The following is an 8,685-nucleotide window of genomic DNA, read 5'->3' on the forward strand; positions in this document are numbered from 1 at the left end:
AAGGTGTCAGGTCGTTCATACAAATATCTCAAGGGTGGGTGTCACGAGGATGGAGCCAGACTCTTCTCAGTGGTGCCCAGCACCAGGACAAGGGGCCATGGGCACAAACTGAAGCAGAAGAGGCTCCAGTTGAATATGAGGAAAAACTTGTTGACTTTGAGGGTGACGGAGCCCTGGCCCAGGCTGCCCAGGGGGGCTGTGGAGTCTCCTTCTCTGGAGATCTTCAACCCCCGCCTGGACGCTGTCCTGTGCCCCCTGCTCTGGGTGAGCCTGCTTGAGCAGGGGGGTGGGACTGGATGATCTCCTGAGGTCCCTTCCAACCCTTGCCGTTCTGTGATTCTGTGTGATTCTGTTTGTGAACTCCCTGGCTTCATGCTCCAGCCTCATCACCACTGGGCTGAGTGATCCACAGACACGTTGCGTCTCACCCGTATTCCTCTTGGGTTCTTTCCTACTTTTATCTCCAAGGTGGCTTCTCGATGCTATTGAGTTCAAGCAATTATTTGTAGCTGAAAAGGGCTGCCAGCATTTTTGGATCGATAGTTGCTTCTTGCTTAAGCGCATTTAAACTACTGCTTTTGTCTTTTGAAGGCTAATTCTGGTCCCGGTGTTAACTGGTAAAATGGTTTCTTTGTTCTAGACGTCAAGAAAGACTGGTCGGATCACGCGCTGTGGTGGGAAAAGAAGAAAACTTGGCTCCTTAAAACGCACTGGACGTTGGACAAATACGGGATACAGGCTGATGCCAAGCTCCAGTTCACACCTCAGCACAAGCTGCTTCGCCTCCAGCTGCCCAACATGAAGTACGTCAAGGTGAAAGTCAACTTCTCGGACAGGGTCTTCAAGGCGGTTTCTGACATCTGCAAAACGTTCAGTAAGTAGCAAGTGCCAAAAGCCGCCAGTTTCCAGCCGCTGGTGGGGAGGTCGTCATTTGGTTTGGTTCCTGCCTGTCCTTCAGCTTGTGTCCTGATCTCATAAACTTACTAAATTGTTATTTTCCAGCTTCAAACGCCCAACGGTCACCTGGGCATCAAGCAGCGAGGCTGTCCACTGTTTTTCCCTTGCAAATCTAACCTTTTATGTGTAAATACGTAAATAACGGGACCGATCGTACCACAAACGTAAGAGGAAATTTGGGTTTTGTGCTGAACTCAGTTTCGTAGCAAGGCTGTTCTTGGTTTTGCCACTGGTGTTGGGTGATAATTTTTTTTTTCTGCAAATTTATGTGCTAGATGAAAAACAAACCCTGAAATGGGAAACCTGCCAGCTCCATGGGTTCTCTTCTAGTGGAAAATCATATTAGAGATTAAGCGATGATGCTTCACTGTAAAACTGTCTGGTGGAGGGAAGGAACCGAGTCTCCCACTCTCCTCCCCAACTCCTCTTCACGCTCCTTTCCCTTGTTGAGAAGAAGCCCCAGAAGAAAGGGTGGATCATTTCCTACTAGGTACACGGGGCTTGTCCTGGGCTGCTGCTTTTGTGCATCACTTTTTACCCATCTTCACAAATTTCTTATCCCAGAAGCTGGTGCTGCTTTCTCCCCCCGCAAAAAAACCCCAGGAGATGGTAACTCAGCTCCGAGAAACTCAAGTGCTCGGCATGGGCTCCGTACCAGTGTCCTTCCCAGTTGCTCCCCTCCGAAAGGAGCCTGCAACCCGACCTCGGCCGTAGTAAATCTATTTCTGCTCTCAAAAAGCAGCTAGGGTTACTCTTGGCTGACCCAGTTATCTCGTGAGGCAGGAAGGGCTCAGCTGTACGTGCGGTGTTACGGCGTGGCCTCCAGCACGTCTGTGGTTAGGTCGGTATATATAGCTGATTATGAATCCTTGCTATTTCTTTCCTGGGTTTTGGTTTGGGTGTTGTGTTTTTTTTTTTTTTTAAATATAAATATTGGGCAATTTCTCCTTAAAATAGAAAAAGCTTAGCCAGCATCATTTCCCCGTCGATTTTGCTTCCCCCTCCCCGTCCCGCATTGCCATTTTTAATGCCGTGCTAGACAGACGTCCGCTTGGTTGCCGATGAATCTTTCTAGCAGTGAGTCATGTCAGGAAATTCTGATACGGTTAATCACGCAACGAGATCTTTCACTGACGCCGCAGAGCTTTCAGAACCTTACATGGGCCTGAAGCAGCTATTTATCCAACTCCAGGGCTCTCGGCGTATTTATGAACAAACCAGCAGAATAATGCTAATATTTAAAGATGTGGAAGGGGGAAAAAAGCCACTCGGAGAGCTGCAGCCCAGCTGTGGTAGCAGCGCCTCTGCAGCAGGCAGGGGGGACACATCTGTCAAGGGTGGTTCTGACTTTTCCTTCCATGGCATCTGACATGCTAAAATAAATGTTCCCAGTTGTGGGAAAAGCAGGATTTTTGCAGGAAACTTCACTCTCCTTTTAGCGACTCTTACCAGCCTGAGCTGGACAGAAACTACATGGCTGAACGCAGCGATTTAATCTTGTTTAGCATGTATAGATATAAAATTCTATATAATAGGTGTCCAAATGCAGGTATTATAGCTATATGTAATAGGTGTCCAAATACCTTTGTGGTCCAGGGAAGAGCTTCGCAGTGGCATGACATATATATTTATATATTTAGTTTTTTTTATATATATATATATACACACACACGCGCGCGCGCGCGCGCACACGCGTATATATATATGAACCAAGAGCTACTTGGGGCGAACACCAAACCACTCCATGCAAATCCCTGTCACCGCCTGTCCTTTCTGCCTCCGTGTGTGCCCTTGGTGCTGTGCCGTGGGTCGGACACGTCCTCGAGCACGGGGTCCCGGAGCCGAGCAGTGATGGAGGCAGGAGCTAATCTCCACCAGGAGGTCACGCGCTTGCTGGGCGAGAGGGGCTGCTGCTTTCTGGCATGCAGAAATCACCCCAGGGGTGTCGTGCTGAATTTGCACAGGGTGTTTTGTTCCTGGAAGGCACAAGGGATATCTGCCCGCACCTCGCTGCCCACCGCAGCTTGCCAAATATTAGAGCGGCTGTAGGGTGGTGGGGTCATCCCAGCTCCTTGTGGCAGCCCGGGGAGCTTGCATTTTCCTTTTCCTCCAACACAACCCTCTCTTGGGGTCTTGCAGACCATGCTATAACACTTTCCCAACCCTCCTCTTTCCATCTTTTTTTTTTTTTTTTTCCCCCTCCAGGTTTTTGTTTACGCTGCCCCATTTTTCTCCATTACTTTTTCCTGCCCTCTGCAGCATCTCTGCTCACGTTGCCTTCAGAGAGCACTCATACCCTGTATTCATCATGCTAATTGACTCCCCAAGGAAAACTGAGTAGATATTTCAAGGTAGAAGGGGAAAGAAGTCGTCCCTGCCCTAACAGCATAGCTCTTGTCTCTGCAAATCCCTTGATTTCTAAAGTTAGGGTCCAGTGTGGGCTGGACCAATGTCCAGCCGACAGAACTGTCCTTGTGAGTTGCTCATATTTTGGCTATTCCTGTTTGCTGTCTTTGACCCCGGAGCATTTAATTACACACTTCAGTAATTTTAGCATATGTCATGATTAATGAGTAATTTAAGTAATTCCTCATGTTGCCGGGACACTAGCTGGTTGCACGTATAAAATCCTCTCTACGCGAGCAGGAACACACTTGGGTGAATTATTTAGGGTTGTGCCTTTTCTTATATTTAAACTGTACCCAGAGGTGTCACCGTTGCAGTATGTGGTTGCTTTTTAAAGAAAAATCTCTGTTCTTATGGAGAGTGAAGTTATTGCAAAGAGCAGCTCCCGTCGCCGGCCGGGCTGCGGCTCCCCGGGGGCAGCCCGGAGGTGGCTGTGGGAAGATGCTGGAGCCACTCACACATCCCTCGCTTTCTTGGAGGTCGTGCGAAGCCGGAAAAAACCCCGATCTCATTCCCAGTCGCTGGATTGCAGCCCCTCAATTCCCACAGCAACCGGTCGGGAGGGTTAATGGCAGCGATTGACCCTGCCTGCGGTAGGAGCAGGGAGGAGCAGGCAGGAGGAGAGGAGCGGGACGGTGGATGGGATGGGCAGCCCTCACCCGAAGGGTGGCCTGGAAGCCTGCCCAGCAGCAGCTGCTGGCAGGCGACGCCGGCCTGAAGGGCCAGCTTTGATCTGCAATTAAAGACCAGAGAAAGAGAAAGTAAAACTTCACTTTTTTTTGTTTTAATTTTTTTTTTTTTTTTTTGGAGAGGCAGGGGTTTGTGCTGCCTGACCAGCAGCGGGGCACAGAGGTTGGGATGGGTGCTGCCTGCGGGGCTCCCGCCTGCCCCCCTCCTCTCATCGTCCTGCTGGGGAGATGTTTCTGCCCAGCAGAGAGCCCATCAAATCCACAAATGCAATTTGGCGCGGCTGCAGTCAACACTTTATTGGTGTGGGTGGGAATATCCTGGAAAGTGGGATCTGGGGAGATGGGGCTGCATTGCAAAGCTCCTGCTAACCCATCATCCTACATAACAACGAGCAGAAAAATCCTCTTTTCCTCCACAATAGTTTCATAGAATCATAGAATCGCTTTGGTGGGAAAAGACCTTTAAGATCATCAAGTCCAACCTTTAACCTAACCCTGCCATCCCACCACTAAACCCTGGCCCTAAGCACCTCATCTATCCTTCTTTTAAATACCTCCAGGGATGAGGACTCTACCACCTCCCTGGGCAGCCCATGCCAGCGCCTGACAGCCCTTTTGGGGAAGAAGTTTCATTGCGGAGCTGCCTCTAACCCGTCATCCTACGAGTGGAAAAATCCTCTTTTCCTCCACAGTGGCTTCATTTGATGCCAAGACAGCGGATGCCTTACATCTGCTCATGCCCTTAAGCTGTTGCTTTACAGCATCCCCTTTCTCCTGCTGCTGCCTATATTTTTTTTCCATGTGTCCCGGGAGCAGTAAGGGACTGCAGGCAGAATCCGCTGCTGCTCTGTGGGCACGTGGGAGAGGAAAAGCAAACAGTGAGATGCAAGTGTGAAGGTTTTTTCCCATGCCTCGGCGTTTCCTGCCCCGGTGATGCTGCTTCTCGGGGGAAAACAGCGTATGGTGCAGAGCCGCGGGGCTCAGGGGGATGTTGTGATGGGGTAAAAGCTTGCATCCTTCTCCTCTTCATCTGGCTGTGAAGATTTGGGACTTACGCTGCCCTCCAGCCTGAGCAGAGGAGCAGTTGGTGCTGGTGGCAGCTGGGAGCACTGGGAGGAGGACGTGGTGCTGATGCTGGGAGGAGGCAACTCTGGGAGGAAACACTCCAAAATTCATGACTACTCCCTCCCTTACCCGCCCTGAGGCTGTACAAGATGAAGAAATTCCCTTCAGGTCTATTTTTTTTTTTCCCCAGAGGCTGGTAGGGCATCACACCCAGCTCCTGCCTCGTAATCCTCAAAGAGCTTCGTGTGAGTTAATCACCTGTTTTGGAAAATGAAGTCTGCGGAGCATCCTGTGTTGAGCAGCGGCAGTTTCCATGTCCGCATCCCGTCTCGCTCCGGTCCCCAGCTCCCCAGGGGTGAGGGACACCAGGAAATTGGGGACCCCTCTTGCATAGGGTAAGGGTGGTCCCACCCCGGGGAGCTTGCGGGGCCGGGAGAGGAGGGATGGGATGCTGAGAGTCCCGTGAGGCTGATGGGCCTCTCCCTGCCCCAAAATAACAAGGCACCCGAGGCTGTGTGACTGATGGGAAGGCGATAACCAGTCTTCCTTGCTTCCCCCTCCAGCCACAGAATGCAACCCAAGACGAGGTGACGGTGGCATTTGGGAGCGGCGTGATGCAAGCTCAGCCTGAGCAAGGCAACACCATCCAGCAGTCTAGACGCTGAATATGACCCTACCTTTTTTTTTTTTTTCTTTATAAATGGTCTCCACTCCAGTACAGAACGTCCTCTGACTTCTGAAGTATTTGTAATATTTCCACGCCCTCAGTTGCCAAAAAAACTTCTATAAAAAGCTGCTAGGTTTGTTGCTTTTTTTTTTTTCCTTTGCAAAACTGAAACCCTTTGGTACTGCGAGATGCTCAGCGTTCCCAGGGCTCTGTTCATGCAGCCCCGGCACGGTTGCTTTCCAGGAGGCAAAGCTGTCTGGAGGTACTCCTCACCATTGCAAACCCCCATTGCAAGCCTCTTTAAACTTCTTTTTCTTTCCAGCCCCACTGGAAAATAAAGTTGCATTTTTTCCTGAAATAGTGGGGCTGAAATGGAGTCCTGGTAGATGCACACGAGCGTGTCAGGGGATATTTTGGGGGGTGACACCAGCATCTCGTGATACAGTCTCCGGATGCTCAGTAGCACCATGAAGATGCTCAGAGAAGGCATTTGCGTACACAGACCCGGTGAAATCCCCAGGAAGGGTTTGCTGCCTTTTGCTGCCACGAGTAGAGAGGTTTGGCAGTAGCGCAGCTATTTCTAAATATGTCTAGGGGATGGGTGTGGAAGGAAATCTTACCATTTAGAGAGTCGGCCAAATTGCCATGTACTCAGCTTTTTAAATTGCGAGGCCCAAGTGTACCACTGCCAACTTCTTCATTTCGCTCTTTTATTGCTTGCCTCTGTTCAGCTGTAGCTGTTGTGGAGGATCCAGACGAACACCAGAAACTGGACTGTAAGGGAAATAACGAGATTTAATTGCAAAGTGACTGTAATGGAAAAAAAAATATCCCCCTTCCTCCCCCCCTCCCCACTCCGGTCCCTGTTCTGCCTGTCGAGTAGCATCAGGTTGTATGTCACCGTGTGAGTCAGTGAATTTTTTCATCCTTACTCTGCTGGTGACAGAGACCCTTTAAATAGACTTTCATCCTGAAGACATTAGGAGATGCTGGCAAACCCCATGCCCCCGCCTTCCTTAAGATTATTCTGATTGCTCTTTATGGTCTGATACAGAGGGTGTAAGTGGATTTTTTTGCTCTTGTTTGTGGGGTTTAATTTAATTGAGTTTAATTTGACTTTAGCTGCAGTTCATACACTTCAGGGGCAAGGCTCGGAGTGCTGTCTGTGCTCTGAGAGGTATCCGGATAACTGGAGTCTGGGGATTTCGTCCCATTTGCGGAAAAAACATTCAAACATTCAGCATTGGTTGACTCTGTCTCTCCGACGGCCCTTTTTATTAGCCTTGCAATAACGCTTGGCTCCATCGCCACCGGCTGCCTCCTCCTGCATCCCTCCCAGCCGATGGTGCCTGATTTCGGCTCTGGGTACCACTTGCAGAGATGGCATTTGCGGGCAGCGGTCGCGTTACTGAAAACCCCGCTGACCTAATTTTTCTGAAGGTTTTGCAGATCATTGCTCCGGCAGCAAGTCAACAGGCACTTGGGTTTTCCACGCTGAATTTGGGAAGGCTCTGGCAAAGCCCCTGCCAGGGTCAGCCCCAGTTTGGTCTTCACCCGTGACACTCGTTGGGTATCTCAGGAGGCTTTGTGGGATGTCCTGACATAGCTGCATGGCCCCAGGGCAGCAAGTGGAGAACTTGGCTTTTAACCAAATAAATATTTAAGCAACCAGGCAGCTGAAGAACCCATAATAAAATGTTCTGAATGTAGATGGGTGTACAAACCTATGAAACTGTGCTGAGAGGGTGAGGACCTGCTCCGCCATCAGATACTGCCCAGCAGCCGGTACAACCACAGTCTTATCTCCAGGCACTTCAAAAGTTATAGAAGTCTTCTTTTTACACCACCACCCCCCCCGGTCTGTTTTGCAAAACTTTATCTCGAGTGAATTTATGTTGCAGATAAGTCGGATACTTAATTCTGTAAACTCAGGAATTCTGTAGATTCAGGAATTCTGTAGATTCAGGAAACACGATCCGTAGAATTCACTCATTCCAAAGAAAAATATGTTTGTGTTTGTTTTGGTTTTTTTAAGTCTGAAATGGGAGAGAAATGGGGTTTGAGGTCTCATTTTTGTAAGAATCGTCATGTCAATGTGCAAAGGCTGTAATTTTTATGAGTCATTGCTTCGAGACAGCAGTGATCCTGTGCAGAAATATCCCACTTCAAAACACATTTCCTAACGGAGGGTAACTGGATCAGCATTAAAGAGAGGATTTTTCCTAAATGCTGTCTGTGCTACAAGTAAAATGATGGAGTTTTTGTGCTTCAAGAGCTAACCAGGCAAACCAGCTCTCTGGCCTTTTAAGGGAGCCAGAAATCAGGCGGAAAAATGGATGCTAAGAGTTCTTTGGAGAATTAATTTTTCTTATATATCAAAACTGAATAATGAAACTGGCGTGATTTCCCATAATTTTAAATTTTGGGGAAGTTGGTACGTACTCGGCGCTTCCAGCCAATGATGCCTGTGGGAGGGGTAGGTGATGCAAGAAAACCACAAACCTGATTTTCTCTTTTTTTCTGGGGACCCCACGTCTTGGGTGGGGACAGAGCAGCCAAATCACCCCTTCTTCCACACCAAGACACAAGGATTTCGGTCCCGTCTCTGACCACAGGTGCTTTCCCCTCACAGTACATCTCGGTGGTTAACAATGCAGCAGCTGCATGATTTACTTGGTGGATTCAATGCAAAGGAGCACAAATTGTGAATTTTCCACCCTGCAAGGTGGATATTTTTCTTTAAAGCCAGATTTCTGGTTGCAGTCAGTGTGGTGTCCGGTGAAGAAGGAGGGTTTCATCCCAGCTCTGCTGTTCATCTCTGGGTAGGAGATAAGTGGCCACAGCTGGGCTAGGTGAGCTGTGTGGGGGCTGGATGAGAAATGAGGGATTACACGGGGGCAC

The 8,685-nt window shown here is 49.3% G+C and overlaps 1 non-coding gene across 1 annotated transcript in view; it reads left to right on the forward strand.

The window, feature by feature from the left end:
- Positions 1 to 645: 645 nt before the first annotated feature.
- The window catches only part of LOC104123000, a 12,415-nt gene continuing 4,375 nt past the window's right edge, over positions 646 to 8,685 (forward strand). Inside the window, exon 1 of the transcript XR_004841502.1 lies at positions 646 to 874. This is a non-coding gene — a transcript (uncharacterized LOC104123000). The remainder of the gene's footprint in view (positions 875 to 8,685) is intronic.

This window comes from Egretta garzetta, unplaced genomic scaffold (assembly GCF_000687185.1).
Source record: "Egretta garzetta isolate BGI_Z169 unplaced genomic scaffold, ASM68718v1 scaffold3, whole genome shotgun sequence".
Taxonomy (NCBI): domain Eukaryota; kingdom Metazoa; phylum Chordata; class Aves; order Pelecaniformes; family Ardeidae; genus Egretta; species Egretta garzetta.